Source organism: Macaca nemestrina, chromosome 10 (assembly GCF_043159975.1).
Source record: "Macaca nemestrina isolate mMacNem1 chromosome 10, mMacNem.hap1, whole genome shotgun sequence".
NCBI classification, from domain to species: domain Eukaryota; kingdom Metazoa; phylum Chordata; class Mammalia; order Primates; family Cercopithecidae; genus Macaca; species Macaca nemestrina.
The window spans coordinates 107229168-107251776 of record NC_092134.1 but is presented as its reverse complement, the minus strand read 5'-3'; the positions used below and the strand labels follow the sequence as shown (position 1 = coordinate 107251776).

Below are 22609 nucleotides of genomic sequence, written 5' to 3'. Positions count from 1 at the left end.
AAAATTCAAAAATAACCTAAGAAATTGAGAGAGCAAATCAGGTTAAAGTCAATTCATAATATCAAAGAGGAGCCATGACAGTGCTTTTGCATTTTAGTGCTAATTTCTCTAGGAGTGTTCTTCTAATTTTCTATCAATTGGGAAAAATATCAGACAGAAATAGAATGTTTTAATAGCAAAAATAGATATTGTTTACCTCAACTCAGGACATTTAAAAAATAAAGGTGAGTGGATTTTTTCTTACATGAAAGAGCAAAATTCATTTTCTTTATAAGACTGTTGACAGTCTTTATTTTTCATGTAGTCTACTTAACTCAACCATACCCAACCGTGCTTCTGAGCTTTACTTCTCCAGCTTTTTCCTTTTCTTTTTCCAGAGAAAGGAAAGTACATGCTGACTCTTAGTCATAGTTCAAATTCATGTTTCTATTCTTCCTGTATATCCCTTGGAGTATAGAGGAAAGTTTTCTATTTCTTTGGAGAAAAGAAAAATCTGTTTTCTATTTTCTAAGCCAGTGTCGTCAAACAGCATTGTGAGGCAGCATACTGTATGAAAAGTGTAAGGGGACACAAAAGGGACAAATAAAAATGATAAAAGTCAATTAAAAAGAAATTCTGAATAAAAATGTGGAACATGAAAGTAGTCCATGTAATTTTCAAGAACCATTTCATTCAAAGCTTAGAAAAAAAAAGAAGAAAGAAAGAAAAGCTCTTGACTGGCCAATCTAGACAGAAATGTGTGCTTCGGCCCACTGAGAGATAAAGGAAGCAATTGTCATGGCTTTGGGAATTTAGGAAACTTTTAAGATTTTTGAACCAATTCAAGTCTGTTCTTTGAAATTAAAAAAGGAGATATTGAGGCCACAGAGGAGACTTACTGAAGGAGATTCATAAAAATAAAATTTATTCACTCAAGAAGTAACTTATTGAGCATATTTTATACACTGGGCTGTTAGGATCATCATTGAACAAAATAGACCACCCTCTTCCTCCTAAATCTCTGCCATGGTGGAAATTATGTTCTATTTCATGGAACACAGAAGATGAACGTTAAACATAAAAGCAATTATACGTCAGAATTTGAAAATATTATAGGAAAAAATGGAGCAGGGTAATAGTGGTTGAGATACAGGTTATTGGGGTGAGAGAAGGAAGGTGTGTCAGGATCTTCTTGTATTTCTATAAAGGCATACTTGAGACTGGGTAATTTAAAAGAGGTTTGATTGGCTCATGGTTCTGTAGGCCATGCAAGCATGGCGCTGGCATTGCTCAGCTTCTGGGGAGGCCTCAGGGAGCTTTTACTAGTGGCAGAAGGTGAAGTGGAAGCAGGCACATCACATGACAAGAGTGGGAACAAGAGAGAGAGAAGGGGGAGATGCCACTCACTTTCAAACTACCAGATCTCCAGAGAACTCTCTCATCACCAAGCGGATGGCACTAAGCCATTTCTGAGGGTTTTGCCCCCAAAATCCAAACACCTCCAACTAGGCCCCGCCTTCAACACTGGTGATTACATTTTGACATGAGATTAGGAGGGGACATCAAAAGCATATCAGACAGGTTGCAATTTAAATCGGTGTGCCCAGGACAGGCCTCTTTATGAAGGGGACATTTGAACACAGATCTGAAGCAAAGAAGAAGGGTGTCTTTATAAGCAGCCCGTGCAAGAATCTGAGGATAGAGCATTCCTGATGGATGCCAGGAGGGTCAAAGTTCAGAATGTTTACAGCTACTGGGAAGGGCAGGCTTATACTTTGAAAATAAGAGATCAGTAAAAGACTACATGCAAAAACAAAATTACAAATTCTCAAAAAGAAATAAATGAAAGTGTAAATCTCAGAGGATTTCTGAAACCTCTGAGGAAGAGATGAGAGTTTAAATGGGCCTTGAAATGTTTTTGAGGTTTTCTTCCCACGGGAATAAGTTCAATGATCATCAGTGCTTATAAAAGTTACAAAGCAGTTACAAAGATGAGCAATAGCATCACAGCAAATGCTTAAGAAAAAAATGTTAGGTGGTTCTCAAGTGTGAGATACATTTTCAAATAATTCAGCCTGCTTACATGCAACGCTTTCTACCATGTGCCCCACTCATCTCTTTTACAATGAACTAGCTGCCTCTATTGCTTCTTTACATGCCTCAACTAACTAAATGGTAGCTTAATAATCCCCATAGGTCGACAAAGACTGTTCTTGTCTTTCTTGCAAATCCTATGGATACATTTCAATTGTTTTAACTTGTTTGCTTTTAGCATTTGATACCATCAAATATGACAGCCTTGCAATTTTCCTCTCTTTTGGTTTGTCTCTTGCTTCTTTCCTATCATTTTGCTTTTTATTCCTCCATCAGCTCCATAAATATTAGGCTGTGTTCTCAACTCTCAGTTTTCTTCAGTACTCATTGTCTTCAACTTATCTTTTCTCATTCATTCTTAAAGCCACTCAAATAAGGTTCTCACCCCACCTTTCCACCTAAGTTACTAGGTAGTCAATAGTTCCAGTTTTCCCCAACAATCTGAGTTACTCCAGATGTCACACTTAATAATGCTAGTGCACTCTTTCATTTTCACATGTGCTATCCCTATTTGAACGATAAAATATATGGTCTACCTATCTATGAATCCGGCTGCAAAACCCAGTGGTCAATTCTCAGCACCTCAGTTCTCCTTCTAGGTTCCAAGGCTCCCTAAATAGCCAGCAAACTCACTGGACCCCTCGGGATGTTTTAAAATGTCTAGGAAAACATATCTCTCAAATTCTGCACAAGCTACTAGCTCAAGTTAACTCACAATTACAATGTTAGATTGCACTGCATTCCTTTCAATGATATCGTATTGTTGCAGATCTGAGTTTCTGGCGTTTGCTGTCTGTCATAAAAAGTTAAGGACTGTACAAAAACCAGTGTGGAACAGGAAATAAATTTGGCAGTTCTCAAAGAGTTTCCAAGGTTTAGTGTTATTCGTAACTATATCCAATAGGTACACACATCTCATTAGAAAGTAATTATGGTTATTTTAGAATAAAATTAAATATTAATTTTTTTCTTTAAATTTGTATGTTTTAGGTTTCCAAATGGCTACTAAGTTGATAGGACAAAAATACTTATGAAATGTTTGGGGTAAGGCCACTTAATAAACAAAATTGTTATGTATTTCTTTTGGCCTAGGAGACCCATAAAAAAACTACCAGAACAGCCAGGGTGACATAAACCATAAACCAAGAAAGGCTGGGAACCTCTGCTTCAGTCCTTTTTTTTTTTCTTTTTTCTTTTGAGTCGGATTCTTGCTCTGTTGCCCAGGCTGGAGCACCCTGGTGCGATCTCTGATCACTGCAAGTTCCGCCTCCCGGGTGCAGGTCATTCTCCTGCCTCAGCTTCCTGCGTAGCTGGGACTACAGGCACTCTCTACCAGACCCGGCTAAATTTTTTTGTACTTTTTTAGTAGAGACAGGGTTTCACCATGTTAGCCAAGATGTTCTTGATCTCCTGACCTCATGATCTGCCTGCCTTGGCCTCACAAAGTGCTGGGATTACAGGCCTGAGCCACTGCACCCAGCCTAGTCCTTATTGTATAAGTGACTATCAGGAGCATTCGACTTAGCTGATCCCCCATCCTTTTTCTGCTTCCTCCACTCAGCTTCCAGGACCCACACTTTCTTGGGTTTTTTTCTTCTACCTTGGTTTTCTTTCTACCTCACTGGTCACACTTTCTCAATCGCTTCTTCTGTTTTGCACTTCTCTCTTCAATCTCTTAACATTAGAGTGCCCCAGGACACATGACTGAGCTCTCTTCTTTTCTCAGTCTGTAATATCTTCTTAAGGGGTCGCATTCAGTCTCATGGCTTTAAATAGCATCTATGTACTGATAATTTTCAAATTTGTAACTTGAAAACAGACTCCTTCCCTGAATTCAAACTCAAACAATCCAACTACCTTCACCACATTTGCACTTCAATATGCATTGGACATGCAAATTTAACATATCAAAAAGAAGCTACCCTTACCTCCCTGTCTCTGCACTGCTCTCCAAACCTCCACTGAAACCAAAAAGAAAAAGAGAAATCTGCTCCATTTCAGTACAAGCTAACTCCATCCTTCTCAATACTAAGGCTGAAAAGCTTGGTTTCATGCTTGACTCTTTCTCTTAAACTCTACCAATCCAGAAACAAATGCTCCTAGATCTACCTTCAAAATGTATGCAGAATTCTATCACTTCTCTCCCTCACAGCAGTCAGCAAGTGCATCAAGCTACCACCATCTATCTTTCTTCTGGAACTCCAAAATAGTCTTCTAGCCAGTCTTTCTGCTTCAGCACTTGCCCCACTGCTGTCTATGTTCTCATAACGTAGCCACAGTGATGTGTTTAAAACGTAAGGCAGAGTCTATCATCACTCTCTACTTAAAATCCCCAATTACATCACATTTGACTCAAAGTCAAAGTCCTTACCCTACATGGAGCCTTGATCTGAACACCTACCCTACTGTGAATTCTCCGACTTCATCTACCATCACTCTTCTCACTCATTCCACTCAAGCCACACTGACCACCTGGTCAACACCTCCCAGTCATGAACCTTTGCAGCGCCTGTTCCTTCTGTTTGGAACGCTTTTCACTGAGACAAATCCTTGTGTTCTCCCACCCTCCTTCAAATCTTTTCTTTTCTTTTTTTTTTAGTTTAGTTTCATTTCTTTTTTTTTTTTTTATTATTATACTTTAAGTTCTAGGGTACATGTGCATAACGTGCAGGTTTGTTACATATGTATACCTGTGCCATGTTGGTGTGCTGCACCCATCAGCTCGTCAGCACCCATCAACCAGTCATTTACATCAGGTATAACTCCCAATGCAATCCCTCCCCCCTCCCCCTTCCCCATGATAGGCCCCGGTGTGTGATGTTCCCCTTCCCGAGTCCAAGTGATCTCATTGTTCAGTTCCCACCTATGAGTGAGAACATGCGGTGTTTGGTTTTCTGTTCTTGCGATAGTTTGCTGAGAATGATGATTTCCAGCTGCATCCATGTCCCTACAAGGGACACAAACTCCACAATAAACATACGTGTGCATGTGTCTTTATAGCAGCATGATTTATACTCCTTTGGGTATATACCCAATAATGGGATGGCTGGGTCATATGGGGTCATATGGTACTTCTAGTTCTAGATCCTTGAGGAATCACCATACTGTTTTCCATAATGGTTGAACTAGTTTACAGTACCACCAACAGTGTAAAAGTGTTCCTATTTCTCCACATCCTCTCCAGCACCTGTTGTTTCCTGACTTTTTAATGATTGCCATTCTAACTGGTGTGAGATGGTATCTCATTGTGGTTTTGATTTGCATTTCTCTGATGGCCAGTGATGATGAGCATTTTTTCATGTGTCTGTTGGCTATATGAATGTCTTCTTTTGAAAAATGTCTGTTCATATGCTTAGCCCACTTTTTGAAGGGGTTGTTTGTTTTTTTCTTGTAAATTTGTTTGAGTTCTTTGTAGGTTCTGGATATTAGCCCTTTGTCAGATGAGTAGATTGCAAAAATTTTCTCCCATTCTGTAGGTTGCCTGTTCACTCTGATGGTAGTTTCTTTTGCTGTGCAGAAACTCTTTAGTTTAATTAGATCCCATTTGTCAATTTTGGCTTTTGTTGCCATTGCTTTTGGTGTTTTAGACATGAAGTCCTTGCTCATGCCTATGTCCTGAATGGTATTACCTAGGTTTTCTTCTAGGGTTTTTATGGTATTAGGTCTAACATTTAAGTCTCTAATCCATCTTGAATTAATTTTTGTATAAGAAGTAAGGAAAGGATCCAGTTTCAGCTTTCTACTTATGGCTAGCCAATTTTCCCAGCACCATTTATTAAATAGGGAATCCTTTCCCCATTTCTTGTTTTTCTGAGGTTTGTCAAAGATCAGATGGCTGTAGATGTATGGTATTATTTCTGAGGACTCTGTTCTGTTCCATTGGTCTAAATCTCTGTTTTGGTACCAGTACCATGCTGTTTTGGTACCAGTACCATGGTGTTTTGATTACTGTAGCCTTGTAGTATAGTTTGAAGTCAGGTAGCGTGATGCCTCCAGCTTTGTTCTTTTGACTTAGGATTGTCTTGGCAATGCGGGCTCTTTTTTGGTTCCATATGAACTTTAAAGCAGTTTTTTCCAATTCTGTGAAGAAACTCATTGGTAGCTTAATGGGGATGGCATTGAATCTATAAATAACCTTGGGCAGTATGGCCATTTTCACGATATTGATTCTTCCTATCCATGAGCATGGTATGTTCTTCCTTTTGTTTGTGTCCTCTTTTATTTCACTGAGCAGTGAGCAAACTGGATCCAGCAGCACATCAAAAAGCTTATCCAACATGATCAAGTGGGCTTCATCCCTGGGATGCAAGGCTGGTTCTGTAGAGGACTACGTGCTCACAAACAGGGTGTTCCCCATAAGTCCTGCTCTCGCAAACGAAGCAGGGCGTTCCCGACAAGTCCTGCTCTTGCAAACGAAGCAGGGCGTTCCCAATAAGTCCTGCTCTTGCAAACGAAGCCGGGCATTGGGGGCCTGTTTATATGTAAATATCTTGAAAATCCAGAAAGTCAGGGAAAGGTCAGAAAAACAACAATGTGTCTTGTGACTTGGCAACATTCCACAAACGACTGTATAAAATAAAGGAGAGCGTGCCATTCGAGGTGGCCGCCATGTTTGTCTTGTCTTGTGTTGTCTTGTATGTTCATTCCTTTGTTTAGGAAACACGTGGACCCCAACATCTGGCGCAGTGAGCAGGGTCCGTGGCTCCACGAGAGCAAGGAACCGGAGGGGGAACACCCCAGGCAGGTAAATAAAGAAAGGGGGACCCACGGGAAAATTATGGGGAATTCCACCTCTCTGACCTCTGAATATTTGTGGTTACTCCAGGCACTGTTGATGTCTATAGGAGTAGAAGTTAGTTAAGAAACATAAGACTTTGAAGTGATTGCCCATGTTGAACAACATTGTTATTGGTTTCAATATCAAACCATAGTGCAGTTAAATCAAAAGGAATGGTTACAAGTGGTTAAAGTCCTGCGTCGAGCTCATCAGCAGGGGCAAACGATGCCTCTGACTTTGTGGACTTTGTGTAATTCCATTACTCAGGCATTAGAGTTACTTGAAACTGACTCAGAGCATGGCGATACTGCCACAGGAGGTGAGGCATCTGAAGCTTTAGAGAGGAATGATCCTAGAGAGGAACATATTTATGCCCCGGTTGTTGAGGACAAGGAATTGGAAAAAGAGCTAATGCCTCCTTCATCTGAAGGAAATTCTGATTTGCAGCACATTTTAGAGATGTTACAACAGTTGTTAAAATTGCAAGATACCACTGCTCCTGTTTCTCCTATCTCTCTGCCATGAGCCTTCCTTGTTACCTTCCCTTATGCTAAAAGGATTTCCCTTTGCCTCCACGTCCAACCTCTTTGTCTATGTCAGGTCAGGTTTTCTCTGTGCCTCTTCCTCCTGTAGGAGAAAAGAAGGAATAGAAGGAAAAGGGTGATTTCGAGGAATTAGATTTATTCCCAATAACACGGGCTGCTTTCGGCCCCAATGCTCAGTTCCCAAACGGTGGCCAGAATGTGACTTTTACAGCCCTACAATTTAAATTTTTGAAAGAAACGAAAGCTGCAATTTCTAATTATGGACCTCAATCACCGTTTGTCCTTGGCCTTCTCGATTCCTTCTCTTCAGAACATATGATGATTCCTATTGACTGGGAAACGTTGGGACAGGCTGTCCTTGATCGTTCGCAATGGCTTCAATTAAAAAGTTGGTGGTGGGAGGAAGCAAGAGTACAAGCTAGAAAAAATGCTACGCGAAATCCCCCAGGACCTACTGAAGAGCAGCTTACGGGTTCAGGACAATACACCACTCTTAATGCTCAGGCAGGCCTAGATGATATTGCTCTCACTCAGATTAAAGCCTTGTTTTTAAAAGCGTGGACTAAGGTTGAAATAGCGGGTAAAACTTCTTTATCTTTTGTAAAGATCCTACAAGGAGCCACAGAGCCATATCCAGATTTTGTAGCCCATCTTCAAGATGCTGTATTAAAGAATGTAGGTTCAGGCCCTGCTGCTAAAATTCTTTTGGATACTCTGGCTTTTGAGAGTGCTAATCCTGAGTGCCAAAAATTGCTGCGTCCTCTAAAAGCTAGTGGGGCTGATTTAGATGAATACATTCGGGCTTGTGCAGGTGTTGGAGGAGCTATTTACAATGCTCAATTGTTTGCTGGGGCACTTTCTAAGGCTTTAAAAGGCAATTCTAAACAAGGTATATGCTATCAATGTGGGAAACCCGGTCATTTTTAAAAGGAATGCCGGAAAAAATGAGGCTTTTCTGCTCTAAAAGAAAAAAGGTTACCATCTAATATGTGTAAACGATGTGGCAAGGGTCGACATTGGACCAATGAATGCCGTTCAAAAACTGATAAAGGTGGGAATGTACTGTCACCCCTCTTGGGAAACGGAAGCTGGGGCCCGCAGGCTTGGGGCCCCAACAACTACAATGCAGGCCTACCCTAGTACCCAGTGAGCAGTGGCTTACAACATCAAGGAATGACCTCGAGTCCTCCTTAAAGACATCTTACCCTACCCCAGTTTCTCAGCTTTATGCTGCCACTAAGCAGAGTGCCGCTGCTGACCTAGCTATTGTCCAGCCTTATACTTTAACTCCTAATAGAGGAATATATAAGTTGGCTACCGGAGTGTGTGGTCCTTTGCCAAAGGGACATGTAGGACTTTTACTAGGTTAAAGTAGCAATGCTATGCAGGGGTTAATGGTGGTCCCAGGAATAATTGATCCTGATTTTACTGATGAAATCCTTATTAGGGTACAAGTATCACAACTTATGCGCCTAGAGGCAGGGGAATGTATTGCATAATTGCTTTTATTGCCTTTTTTTCCTTTCTTATCTGGAGATGTGTCTCGTCAAGGAGGTTTCGGTAGTAGTGGGAAAACTGTTTTCTGGGAAACTTTAGTTTCTGATCAAAAATCTTTATGTTCATTGCAAATTAATGGGATACTTTTTGAGGGCTTAGTCGACACAGGAGCGGATGTATACAATAATGTTTGGCTCAATGGCCTGATCATTGGAAAAAGAAACAAGTATCGGTTACTCTATCCGGCCTAGGTACTGCTTCTATAGTCTACCAAACTGTCGAGCCTCTGAGCTGTGTAGGACCTGAAGGACAACAAGGAAAAGTGTTCTTTTATATTGTATTTGGGGCCGCGATCTTTTACAACAATTTGGTGCCTTTTTAAGCATTCCTCATATTTCTTCAGCTGCCAAAAATATGATGTTCAAAATGGGCTACAATCCTTTAAACTCTTAGCCACTGTCCACAAGCCTCAAGCTTTACAATTGAAGTGGAAAAGTACAACTCCTGTTTGGATGGAACAGTGGCCATTATCTAAAGAAAGACTTAAAGCTTTAAAGAATTTAGTTAAGGAACAATTGGCCGAGGGGCATATTGAACCAAGTACTTCTGCATGGAATTCCCCTGTGTTTGTCTTGTCAAAAAAAAAAAAAAAAAAAAAAAGGAAAATGGCACTTATCAACTGATCTTAGAGCTGTAAATACTTGTATTCAACCTATGGGGACTTTATCCCCTGTAGCAGAAGAAGAATTGTCATTTGTAGAAAATAGAATTAATGAAGCTCACCTTGATTATATTGTACCCAATCTTCCACTTTCGTTGTGTCTTTTTCATACTCCCCATTCGCCAAGGGCCGTTTTACACCAAGATAATAATATTCTGGAGTGGCTGTTTTGGGCTAATAAAGCCATTAAGAAAATTCACCCATATATTGATAAATTGGCTGAATTAATTATTAAAGGACGACATCGAGCTCATCAGTTGCTTGGTGCTGACCCTGTAAAAATTATTACCCGATTATCTAATCAATACATTGAATCTCTGCTGGAAACTCATGAGGGTTGGCAAGTGGCTTGTGCTGAGTATACTGGTTCTTTTTCTCAGCATTATCCTAGTAATAAATTGTTTGCTTTTCTGCAACAATATTCTTTACTGCCATATAATCCTATCTCTTACACTCCAGTTAAAGGTCCCACATTTTTTACTGATGCTTCAAGCAATGGAAAGGCTGGATACTGGACTTCAGACAATTCAAAAATTTCTCACTATCCATTTGAATCAGTCTTTATTATTTGTAACTCTTACTTCCCGCATTGCCCCCCTTTTTATCACTCATATTCATTCTCATTCAGCTTTGCCAGGACCTTTATCTTTTGGCAATAGTCAGATTGATTCTTTACTTATTGGCAGTGTCCAACGGGCTCAAGATGAGCACCAACTACATCATACTAATAGTTTAGGATTACAACGGCGATTTTCTATAACACGCCGACTAGCCCGAGCTATTGTCAGAGCCTGCCCACCTTGTGCTCCTATTATTGCACCTTTTTTAAGTCCAGGTATTAATCCTCGAGGCATTCAACAAAATCACATTTGGCAAATGGATGTAACTTATGTTCCTTCCTTTGGTCATTTAAAATATGTTCATCATACTATTGATACGTGGTCACATTTCCAGTGGACTACGCCATTACCCTCTGAAAAGGCTGACTCTGTTATTACTCATTTACTTACTTGCTTTGCAGTTATGGGAGTCCCTGCTGAATTAAAAACTGATAATGCCCCTGCTTATTGCTCTCGCAAATTGGCTGCCTTCCTCTCTTTATACCATATTCATCATTCCACTAGTATTCCATTTAACAGTCAAGGTCAAGCAATTATTGAAAGAGCCAATGCTACCTTAAAATTACAACTTTTAAAGCAAAAAGGGGGAGATGGGCGAGATTCCCCAAAACATCAAATTCTGAAAGCCTTTTTTACTTTAAATTTTCTCAACCATTGGCACCAATTACAGCAGTCTGCAGCGGTGAAACATTTTCAACAGCCTTTAGAAAAGCCGCAAAACAGTAATCTGTGGGTGTATTATCCTTCATTACAAAGGAAATATTTAAAAGGAAAAGTTTTACAATGGGGCCGAGGCTATGCTCTTGTCCGTACAGGTGCCGGAAACGAGTGGTTTCCATCTCGACGGTTGAAACAGTGCCATGGCGAAGAGGAGCCAATCCAAACAGTTCCTGAAGGAATTCCAGGAGCTAAATCTGAGCGCTCAGAGAACATTCACCTTTGGAAGTCGTGCAGAGCCCCCGACATGGGGACAACTGAAACAGTTAAGAAGCTAAAGGGGTTGTTCAACAAGCTAGGCAGCCCAAAACCCCACTGACTTTATTCCTGGCTATGCTGGCCGTAGTAAACTGTCAGGTAACAGCTGGAGAATTTACATACTGGGCTTATATTCCTTTTCCACCCTTATATCAAGGTGTGGCCTGGGGAGACAGAAGTCCCAGTATTTACTAATGATACTGCTTGGATGCCATCACCTTTTTTAAACCAGGATCCTGAATTAGACACTGGCACAGTAAATAGTTCATATCAATTTGGGGTTGAAGGGTTACCTATATGTCTTGGGGGGGTAGTCCACATTGTCTGCATCTTTCTCATGAGGCTTGGGCTGTTCACTATAACCATAGTTATATCTCTGCCTTTACTATGATTATTGTTGCTCAAAGTTTTAAGTATAATCATACTGCAGTACTTAATGAAACTCTGCCAAGTACATTATCTTTATGCCCTATCCCTGATGTGTCCGGAGGTGTTTCCCAACTAGAGTGGACTAGATGTAGAAGTAGTGGGCCACGATTATTGTTAGAAGTAAAAGGGAAGAGTCGTAAATACTTTGTTACAGATTGGAGCGTACATGGAGATTTTCAGACTAAATTCAGCCATGTCAACCTGCATTGGCATAAGGTAATCACAGCATTTCTGCAGATGGCAATGAAACTATTATTTGGCATGATGGTGGTCTATCACCCCCTTGCCACATTTGGCTAATACCTCACAAATACAAGGTCATATTTGGAAGTTGCTAGCTGCTGGTAAACCAATGTTCACTTTCACGGGAAACATGTCCTTAAATCTTACTAATATTGCTAACCCTTTCCATATATCTTTGCATTGAAATAGTTCTAGATATGTTATTGCATGTGTAAGAAAGCCTTACTTGTTGTTGACAGGAATTTTTAAATGGGATAATAATACAGGGGTAGTTAACTGTACAAACAATTGTACATTCTTAAGTTGTATAAATACTACTTGGTGGAATAATAATTGGAATGAGTCTCATTCCGATTTATATATACTAAGAGCCAGAAAGAAACCTGGCTACCTGTAAACTTAACATGTACTTGGAGTGAATCTGCTGGGGTTACTCAAATTTATAAGGTTATGCAAGATCTTGTCCACCGCAGTCGGAGAATGGTTGGAATCGTAGTGACCACGGTGATAGGACTTGTAGCAATTGCTTCCACTGCCGCTGTTGCTGGATTAGCTCTACACCAGAATATACAAAATGCAGAATTTGTGCAACAATGGCATGAACAATCACATTTGTTGTGGCAGCAGCAATGAGACATAGATGCTCATTTGACTGAACGAGTAGATAATCTGGAACAAGTGGTTTCTTGGTTGGGAGATCAGCTAACAGTGTTGAATACCCGAGCTTTGTTGAAATGTGATTGGAACACTACCCAATTTTGTATACTCCTGTTCCTTTTGACAGCACTGTACATAATTGGACTGAGATAAAGAGACTTTTAATTGGTCATAATAATCTTTCCCTAGAAATACAAGAATTAACACAGAACATTTCTGAAACATTTTGCAATCAGCTACCGTTGCTGACTGGTGCAGATTTGATGACTGGTATTGCACAAAGTTTGACGTCTTTGAACCCTATGAGTCCTGTAAAAACTTTGCTGACCTCTGTTTCTAGTAATGTATTGATTGTTGTTCTTGCCTTTGTCATTTTTCACAGTCTGCTGGAGACGGTGCCAAAGGGCAAACACCGAATCCCAGCGAGCCCAACATGTAATGATGGTTTTAAAAGAAATTCAAACTTATAAATAAGGAAAGGGGAAATGTAGAGGACTACGTGCTCACAAACAGGGTGTTCCCCATAAGTCCTGCTCTCGCAAACGAAGCAGGGTGTTCCCGACAAGTCCTGCTCTCGCAAACGAAGCAGGGCGTTCCCAATAAGTCCTGCTCTTGCAAACGAAGCAGGGCATTGGGGGCCTGTTTATATGTAAATATCTTGAAAATCCAGAAAGTCAGGGAAAGGTCAGAAAAACAACAATGTGTCTTGTGACTTGGCAACATTCCACAAACGACTGTATAAAATAAAAGAGAGCGCGCCATTCGAGGAGGCTGCCATGTTTGTCTTGTCTTGTGTTGTCTTGTGTGTTCATTCCTTTGTTTAGGAAACACGCGGACCCCAACAGGTTCAACATACACAAATCAATAAACGTAATCCAGCATATAAACAGAACCAAAGACAATAACCACATGATTATCTCAATAGATGCAGAAAAGGCTTTTGACAAAATTCAACAGCTCTTCATGCTAAAAACTCTCAATAAATTCAGTATTGATGGAACATATCTCAAAATAATAAGAGCTATTTATGACAAACCCACAGCCAATATCATACTGAATGGGCAAAAACTGGAAAAATTCCCTTTGAAAACTGGCACAAGACAGGGATGCCCTGTCTCACCACTCCTATTCAACATAGTGTTGGAAGTTCTGTCTAGGGCAATCAGGCAAGAGAAAGAAATCAAGTGTATTCAGTTAGGAAAAGAAGAAGTCAAATTGTCCCTCTTTGCAGATGACATGACTGTATATTTAGAAAACCCCATCAACGCAGCCCAAAATCTCCTTAAGCTGATAAGCAACTTCAGCAAAGTCTCAGGATACAAAATCAATGTGCAAAAATCACAAGCATTCTTATACACCAGTAACAGACAGAGAGCCAAATCATGAATGAACTTCCATTCACAATTGCTTCAAAGAGAATAAAATATCTAGGAATCCAACTTACAAAGAATGTAAAGGACCTCTTCATGGAGAACTACAAACCACTGCTCAAATCATTTTTATCTGACTATCTTGTAAAATAGTGCAACCTTCACCTTGCCCCAATCCAGCACTCCCAATTCCTCTTGCCCTAGCTAACTTTATCTTATTCTACATCATTTATTCTATTCTAACATTCTGTATAATATGCTTTCATATCACAGTTACCGTATACTGTCTTTCTCCAAGTTCTAGATGCTCAGGGATTACTGTTTTATTCACTCTCTAAGTGCACAGAATTTCTGGAATATGGTAAATATTTGTTAGATATTTGCTAAATAGATGAAGGAATCAACCTGTTCACTGGGAGCCATCATAACCATTTTTAAGGCTTCCACTACTATGCATATTTCCCAGTAACTTCCAAAATTATATCTCCAACCCAGAACTCTCCTGACTGAAAGAGATATATTCATCTGCTTACCTGACATCTTTCTTTAGTTGTCCCAAAAGAACTTCTAATTCAAAAATTTCAGAAAGACATCTTACCCTTAAACTTGCCACATGCCCTGTGTATTAGCCAGGTCCAGCTGTCATAACAAGATACCACAGACTGGGTGGCTTGATTATAAACATCTATTTATCACAATTCAGAAAGCTTGAGGTCCAAGATCAAGGTGTCAGCATCTAGTCTTTCCTGTGAGGAGAGAGAAAGAGAGGGGGTATTGGGGGAAGAATGAGGAAGAGAAAGAGGGAAAGAGAAAAATGTGGTGTCTCTTCCTCTTATATGTCCTACCAGATTAGGAGCCCACACTTATGATCTCATTTAACTTTACTTACCTCCTTAAAGACCCCATCTTCAAATCCAGGGATGTTGAGAGTTGGGGCTCCAACACATGAATGCAGATGGACATAATTCAGTCTACAACACCCTGCATTTCTTATTGTTATGAGTGAAAACACTGAGAATGCAATTAGCCAAGCCAGAAACCTGACATTTATCCTCGACTCCTTTTCCTTCCTCATTGATTATATCTAATGAGGTACTAAATCCACTCAATTCTATCTCCTGAATACTTCATATCTTCCTCCCTTTCTGTGTTTCTTTATGGCCCTCCCCTAGTCAGTCCCTCATTTTGTACATGGACTATGCTAGTGAGAGACAGGAGTAGCTGGATTTCCTAGGCTGACTAAGAATCCCTAAGCCTAGTTGGAAAGGTGACTGCATCCACCTTTAAACACGGGGTTTTAGGTGCAACTTAGCTCACACCTGACCAATCAGGTAGTAAAGAGAGCTCACTAAAATGCTAATTAGGCAAAAACAGGAGATAAAGAAACAGTCAATCATCTATCACCTGAGAGTACAGTGGAAGGGACAATGATTGGGGTATAAAGCCAGGCATTCGAGGCGGCTGCTCTCTTCAGGTCCCCTCCCTTTGTATGGGAGCTCTGTTTTCACTCTAGTAAATCTTGCAACTGCACTCTCTTCTGGTCTGTGTTTGTTATGGCTCCAGCTGAGCTTTGGCTCACCGTCCACCACTGGTGTTTGCCGCTGTCGCAGACCCGCCACTGACTTCCATCCCTCAGGATCCGGCAGGGTGTTTGCTTTACTCCTGATCCAGCCAGGAGTCCACTGCCACTCCCGATTGGGCTAAATACTTGCCATTGTTCCTGCACAGCTAAGTGCTCAGGTTCATCCTAATCAAGCTGAATACTAGTCGCTGGGTTCCATGGTTCTCTTCTGTGACCCATGGCTTCTAATAGAGTTGTAACACTCACTGCATGGCCCAAGATTCCATTCCTTGGAATCTGTGAGGCCAAGAACCCCAGGTCAGAGAGCACATGGTTTGCCACCATCTTGGAAGCGCCCCACCACCATGTTGGAAGTGACCTGCCACCATCTTGGGAGCTCTGGGAGCAAGGACCCCTGGTAACACTAGTTGACCCCTAAGCTACCCTCCAGCCATCATCCTCGGCAACTTCTTGCATCCTGCACACCACTGACAGATGATCTTCCTAAAACACAACTCTGATCCTGTGACTCCCTGATTTAAAATCACACAATAACATACCGTTCCCTAAGGATAAACTTATATTCCAGTAGTATTGCCCACTAAGCCTTTTTTTTGTCATCTCCACCTTCACCCTTCCCACCCAATATCCTATCCACTTCCCACTTTATTCCCTAAGCACACCAAATCGTTTGCAATTTCCCAAGCACTCATTGCTTTCCCTGTCTTTATCCAGAGCTGTTCATAGTACCTTACCAGTATCGCATGCCCTGGTCTCTCCACCAAGTCCCATTAGTCCTTGAATTATCGGCCCATCCTGGATGAAGTGTTCCTGTTTTCCCAAGGAGGTCAAATGTTTGTTCTTTGTACAAGGCTTGCTCTATTAGGGAAATTAACTATTGTATTGTAATTGCCTGTCTGCATACCTACCTCTCACTGACTCCATACTCCATACCTAAATACCTTAATCAACACATAATATGGATCTTTGTATTGCCAGTGCCTAGCACAGATTGGCAGTTTACTCAATGACTGCATGAAATGAACTAAGTCAGTGGAGTTTACTCTGGAAACTTTCTCTTCTGACAATTACTCTTCCAGAATATCTGTAATTCCTTTATTTTCCTGCCTTATTAAGAATAAAAGTAAGTGAAATTATAGTTTCCAATGTTTCTCAGTTTTTTGCTGTTTTTTATTTATTCTTCATATATTAATTTCAGAGGGCTTGTTGAGGAACCAATTAAAATCCAAATTCTTATCTTTTTCCAAGATTCAGCTCAGTTTTCAGATGATCACATCTACCAATGAAAAGACAAGTTCCCAGTGATAATACGAAAAATTATAAAACTTGACACTGTCAGGTAAAAAAAATTGAATGCATTTCTGAGGATGTGTTGGCTTAATATTTTAAATTAATTTTGGGACATGCTAAGCATGTAATATTAAACATGTGTCACTGATTTTGAACTTAATACAATGCATTAAAGGGCTTATTAAGATGTGAGTTTCAGAGTGTTTGTGTAGTCAATAAAAAATTGTGTGCATTGTTAAACATTTACCTAATGAAAGTCTTAAAGATGTAAGGAAGATAATACTGAAAAAAATCATAAAGAGTAAAGAAACATTTCAGGAAAGACCAAATAGACTACTAGACTAGAAATTGCTACTAGACTAAACACTAAAACAATTGAGAGTACAGAGAGATAGAAAGAGAAAACTGATTAGAAATGAGAAGACCAAAGTTCTGTACATAGTACAAATAGAATAAAAGTACCAGGTTAAAATAAATGAAGAAACACACCCTGAATAATACACAGGGCATATGGTTTAATCTCCAAGTAAACATATCACATAGCAAATATGTTAGAACTGTGAGTACTACAATAAGCTGTCATACAGTCCAATCGTCATAACCACACCATCTCACATGTTTTAGTCACACTAGAAGGAAAGAATTCCATATATTAATTTTTTCAACATTTGAAGTCACAAGGACAGACTTGACCAATACTTTTGCATTAGTCAGGTGTGGGTTGTTATAAAAAACAAAAACAAAAAACAAACAACTAACAAATCTCAGTGGCTTAAGAAATAAAAGGTTATTTCCTTCTTATACAATGCAGTCCAATGTGAGGCACATATACACTGGAGTGTTTGACACAGTATAGGCAATGAATATGTAATAAAAGATGGAATGAATACATAGAAGGAAAAGAAAGAAGGAAAGAAAGTCCCACCTAAATCTGCTCAAACTATATAAATCATCCCAGCCCCAATTTTCATATCTATAACATAAGATAATAGTGCTATGGGTTTTTTGTTCTTGTTGTTGTTTTGGGGTTTTGTTTGTTTGTTTTTAGACAGAGTCATGCTCTGTCACTAGGCTGGAGTGCAGTGGCACAATCTCAGCTCACTGCAACCTTTGCCTCCTAGATTCAAATGATTCTCCTGCCTCAGCCTCCCAAGTAGCTGGGACTACAGGCTCACACCACCATGCCCAGTTAATTTTTGTATTTTTAGTAGAGACAAGCTTTCACCATGTTGGCCAGGATGGTCTCCATCTCTTGACCTCGTGATCCTCCTGCCTCAGTCTCCGAAAATGTTGGGATTACAGGTGTGAGCCACTGCGCCCACCCAGTAGTGCTGTGATTAAGGGTAATCATCATCATCATCAAGTGTATAATATAATAAACCTCAAAATGAGCTTAAGGAGACCCAGAAAAAATGGGTTTAAGGAGACCCGGTTATCAGAAAAATGGCTGATAGGAGGAAGCACTAACTTGCAGCTGCCACGTGGAGGGACAGAGCAGCATGTGGAGACCCACATCGTGAACTTTTGCTCCAAGAACTACCAGAGGAACATACCAGGAAAGCTGAGAGAATTCACAGACCCTTTGAAGGAGGTGGATTGCCACTGTAGGCTCTGTGGGACAGCTGAGGAGCTGTGAGTATCTTGCTTTCTCAGCTGGGAGACTTGTGGTCTAGGGCAAGTTCTCAACCCTGCTCACCAGCTGCCTGGAAATAAACTCGGTGCTGTTGCAGGGGCACAGTAGGAGTGAGACCAGTCTTTTAGGATGCAGGCTGTGTAGGAGCTGGGTGAGGCCTGTAGCTGCTGGCTTTCCTTCATTTCCCTGGTACCTGTGTGATGCAGCAGAGAGATCCATAATCCACTTGGGAGCATAACTATATTGGCCTGGGAACAACACTCCCATCCCCCACAGCAGCTGCAGTAATCCCCACCCAAGGAGAGTCTGAGCTCAGACACGCCTAACCCTCTCCCCACCTGATGGTCTTTCTCTACCCACCCTGGAAGCCAAAGACAAAGGCCATAATCTCTAGGGAGCTCTCTGGCCTTACTCTCCACCTGAGAAACCTGAATACTTATCCAAAGGTGACTCTAGAACAAGCTTGTATCCTTCTTATAAAACTGCAGCTGATGTAGTCTTGAAGCACCATCTCCTGGCTGCAGGCCAGCCAACATTAAACCAGCACACTTAACAAAAATACAACTAATGGTCCTTGCAGAGTCCAATTTACTCCCCTTCTACTTCCACCAGAGCAGCTGCTGGGATCCATGGCTGAGAGACCTGATAACAGGTCACATCACAGTACTCTTTGCAGACACTCCCCAATACCAGCCTGGAGCCTGATACCTCTGCTGGGTAGCTAGATCCAGAGGAGAAATAACAATAACTGCAGTTCAGCTCTCAGGAAGCCCCATCCCTAGGGGAAAGAGGAGTGCACCACATCAAGGGAACACCCCTGTGGGACAAAAGAATCTGAGCAGCAGCCCTTGAGTCCCAGATCTTCCCTCTGAAATAGTCTACACAAATGAGAAGGAATCAGAAAAATAACTCTGGTAATGTGACAAAACAAGGTTCTTTAACACCCCCAGGAAATCATACTAGTTCACCAGCAATGAATCCAAACCAAGATGAAATCTCTGAATTGCCAGAAAAAGCATTCAAAAGGTCGATTATTAAGGCAATCAAGGAGTCATCAGAGAAAGGTAGAGTGCAAATTAAAAAAAAAAAAAAAAGATATGGGATATGAATCGAAAAATCTCCAGTAAAATAGATAGCATAAGTTAAAAAAAAAAAAAATCCACAACTTCTGGAAATCAAGGACACACTTGGAGAAATGCAAAATACAATGGAAAGTCAGCAATAGAATCAAACAAATAGAAGAAAGAACTTCAGAGTTCAAAGACAAGGCTTTTGAATTAACCCAATCCAACAAAAACAAAAAAATAAAGAGTGTTTAAAAAATGAACAAAACCTCCAAGAAGTGTGGGATTATGTTAAACGAGCAAACCTAAGAATAATTGGTGTTCCTGAGGAAAATAAGAAATCTGAAAATTTGGAAAACATATTTGAGGGAATAATTGAGGAAAACTTTCCCAGTCTTGCTAGAGATCTACACATTCAAACACAAGAAGCTCAAAGAATACCTGGGAAATTCATCGCAAGAAGATCATCACTTAGGCACGTTGTCATCAGGTTATCTAAAGTCAAGACGAAGGAAAGAATCTTAAGAACTGTGAGGCAAAGGCATCAATAAGCTATAAATAAAAACTTGTCAGATTAACAGCAGATTTCCCAGCAGAAACCGTACAAGCTGGAAGGGATTGGAGTCCTATCTTTAGCCTCCTTAAACAAAACAATTATAAGACAAGAATTTTGTATCCAGTGAAACTAAGTTTCATAAATGAAGGAAAGATATAGTATTTTGCAGACAAATGAATGCTGTGAAAATTCACCACTACCAAGCCAGCACTATGAGAACTGCTAAATGGAGCTCCAAATCTCAAAACAAATCCTTGAAATACATCAAAATAGAATTTCCTTAAAGTATACATCTCACAGGACCTATAAAACAATAACACAATGAAAAAAAATCAAAGTATTCAGGCAACAATCCCAATGAAAAGAACAGTACCTCACATCTCAATACAGATGTTGAATGTAAATGGCCTAAATACTCCACTTAAAAAATACAAAGGCCGGGTGCAGGTGTGGTGGCTTACGCCTGCTATCTCAACACTTTTGGACGCTGAGTCAAGTAGATCATGAGGTCAGGAGATTGAGATCATCCTGGCTAACACAGTGAAACCCCATCTCTTCTAAAAATACAAAATTAACCAGGCATGGTGGCACATGCCTGTAGTCCCAGCTACTCAGCAGGGTGAGGCAGGAGAATTGCTTAAACCCAGGAGGCAGAGGTTGCAGTAAGTGCCAAGATTGTGCCCCTGCACTCCAGCCTGGGCAACAAAGCGAGACTCCGTCTCAAAAAAAAAAAAAAAAAAAAAAAGATACAGAATGGCAGAGTGGATTAGAAGTCACCAACCAAGTATCTGCTGTTTTCAAGAGACTTACCTGACACAAAAGGACTCACATAAACTTAAGGTAAAGGGTGAAAAAGATATTCCATGGCAATGGACACCAAAAGAAAGCAGGAGTAGCCATTCTTATATCAGACAAAACAAACTTTAAAGCAACAGCAGTTAAAAAAGACAAAGAGGGATGTTATGTAATGGCAAAAGGACTCATCTGGCAGGAAAATATCACAATCCTAAATATATATGCACCTAACATTAGAGCTCCCAAATTTATAAAACAATCACTACTAGATCTAAGGAATGAGATAGATGGCAACACAATAATAGTGGGAGACTTCAATACTCCACTGACAGCACTAGGCAGATCATCAAGACAGAAAGTCAACAAAGGAACAATGGACTTAAAACTATATCCTAGGACAAATGGACTTAACAGATATTTATAGAACGTTCTACCCAACAACTGCAGATTATACATTCTATTCATCAGCACATGAACATTCTCCAAGATAGACCATATAATAGGCCACAAAACAAGTCTCAAAAAATTTTAGAAAAATAGAAATTATATCAAGAACTCTCTCAATAATAAAATTGGAAATCAACTTTAAAAAGAACCCTCGAAACCATGCAAATACATGGAAACTAAATATCTACTACTGAATTATTGTCAGATTAACAATGAAATCAAGATGAAAACTTAAAAATTCTTTGAACTGAGCAATAACAGTGACACAATCTATCAAAACCTCTGGAATACAGCAAAAGCAATACTAAAAGGAAAGTTCACAGCAATAAATGCCTACATCAAAGAGTCTGAAAGATCACAAATAAACAACCTGAGGTCACACTTCAAGGAATTAGAGAAGCAAGAACATATGAAACCCAAACCTAGCAGATGAAAAGAAATAACCAAGACTAGAAGAGAACTAAATGAAATTGAAACAAAAAATACCAAAGACAAATGAAATAAAAGTTGGTTCTTTGAAAGGATTAACCAGGAAAAGAAGAGAGAATATCCAAATAAGTTCAACTAGAAACAAAATGAGAGTTATTACAACTGATACCACAGAAATACAAAAGATCATTAAAGGCTACTATGAACACCTTTACATGCACAAACAAGAAAATCTAGAGGAGATGAATAAATTCTTGGAAATATACAACCCTCCTAGATTAAACCAGGAAGAAATAGAAACTGTGAACAAACCAGTAACAAGAAGCTAGATTGAAAGGATAATTCAAAAGTTACTAACAGAAAAAAAAGCCAAGACCAGATGGTTTCACAATTGAATTCTGTCAGACATACAAAACAGAGTTAGTAACAATCCTCTATTGACACTATTCCAAAAGATAAAGAAAGAGAGAATCCTCCCCAAATCATTCTATGAAGGCAATATCACCCTAATACCAAAACCAGGAAAGAATATACCAAAAAAAGAAAACTACAGACCAATATCTCTGATGAACATAGATGCAAAAAATCTTCAAAAAAAATATTAGTTAACAGAATAAAAAAAATATTAGTTAACAGAATAAAACAGCAGATCAAACAGAAAATCCACCATGATCGAGTGGGTTTCATACCAGGGATGCAGGGATGGCTTAACATCCACAAGTCAATAAATGTGATACAAAACATAAAGAGAATTAAAAACAAATATCACATGATTATCTCAATAGACGCAGAAAAAGTGTTTGAAAAAAATCCAGCATCCCTGTGATTAAAGCTCTCAGCAGAATCGGCATAAAGGGAACATACCTTAAGGTAATAAAAGCCATCTATAACAAACCCACAGCCAAC

At 39.9% G+C, this 22609-nt stretch overlaps 1 long non-coding RNA gene across 2 annotated transcripts in view; it reads right to left on the bottom strand.

Annotated features, from left to right (window-relative positions):
* Positions 1-262: 262 nt before the first annotated feature.
* Positions 263-22609, bottom strand: part of LOC139356565 (uncharacterized) — a 67019-nt gene continuing 44672 nt past the window's right edge. Inside the window, exons 1-3 of one of the 2 annotated variants that reach the window (XR_011608573.1) lie at positions 18333-18561; positions 14441-14653; positions 263-546 (exon numbers count right to left, since the gene is read on the bottom strand). This is a non-coding gene — a long non-coding RNA (uncharacterized lncRNA). Of the gene's footprint in view, positions 547-14440; positions 14654-18332; positions 18562-22609 lie in introns of those variants that run through there. The other variant, XR_011608572.1, reaches the window with a different exon arrangement.